This window comes from Triticum urartu, chromosome 1A, assembly GCF_056163025.1.
Source record: "Triticum urartu cultivar PI428250 chromosome 1A, HENAU_Tu73, whole genome shotgun sequence".
NCBI lineage: Eukaryota > Viridiplantae > Streptophyta > Magnoliopsida > Poales > Poaceae > Triticum > Triticum urartu.
This window is the reverse complement of record NC_141873.1, coordinates 110,632,103-110,633,158: the sequence shown is the minus strand read 5'-3', so window position 1 is coordinate 110,633,158 and position 1,056 is coordinate 110,632,103. Positions and strand designations below refer to the sequence as shown.

Here is a 1,056-nt window from a genome sequence, read left to right as displayed (position 1 = left end):
ATATATTCATTTTCATATCCACATTTGTGTCAAAATCTCATATCAAATTTATTTTTAATTTTTTAAATAAATTCAGATACGGATAATTTTTATTTTTATTTTGGTTCGGATGCAGATGTTTCAGATATGAATAGACATTTTTTCAAATATGAATATAAGATATTTTGGATCATGCACTACTAGATTCCACCCCTAACGATAGGGAAGATCAAGTCTTCTCTCAACGGCTACATCTTCGTTTTTTCTTTGTTAACTAGTCAATGTGTATGTATAATACATGTTAATTTAGAAGTACATTAAGTACATGTAGATATTAAATAGAATATTATTTGTGTATTATTATATGATTATTACTATATTAGGCATGAAATTAATTGCATGTTAAACGTGTTGAGTGCTCGACATTGAATTACTCTAGATCGTTGGATTGACATGATTTAATGGCCGAGATTAATTGAATCTGTCCTTTTAGATCCTTTTATATTGGTATAGATGAATACCATTGCTGTTTGCTCGGGTGGGTATATTTTATTTTATTGAAATGAAATCGGATGCCAAAATCATCTTAGGAGAAGTGGTAATTCCTCAGGTTGGACAGAGCTACCGAATATAAAAGTTTTGTTACAAAATTAAACATATAGCAGAAATAGCTCAGTTGGCTAGAGCGTGTGGTTATTAACCACAAGGTCGGAGGTTCAAGCCCTCCTTCTAGCGGTATTTTATTTTATTTTCGTTTTTAAAATATGTTGCCCTTCTTCTACCGGTTTTTATTTTTTCTTCATGTTTTCTCTATGTTGTTTTCCCAATCTGACTTTGACTTAAAAAACACGTCCTTCAAACTTATTCTATGTTGCTTTTCCAATGCGATAGCGGTATTTTATTCTATTTTCGTTTTTAAAATATGTTGCCCTCCTTCTAGCGGTATTTTATTCTATTTTCGTTTTTAAAATATGTTGCCCTTCTTCTACCGGTTTTTATTTTTTCTTCATGTTTTTTCTATGTTGTTTTCCCAATCTGACTTTGACTTAAAAAACACGTCCTCCAAACTTATTCTAT

The 1,056-nt window shown here is 30.5% G+C and overlaps 1 non-coding gene across 1 annotated transcript; it reads left to right on the top strand.

The window, feature by feature from the left end:
* The first annotated feature begins 640 nt into the window (after positions 1-640).
* On the top strand, positions 641-714 carry TRNAN-GUU (transfer RNA asparagine (anticodon GUU)). The gene has a single exon. It is a non-coding gene; the product is annotated as a tRNA-Asn (tRNA).
* The last annotated feature ends 342 nt before the right edge of the window (positions 715-1,056 follow it).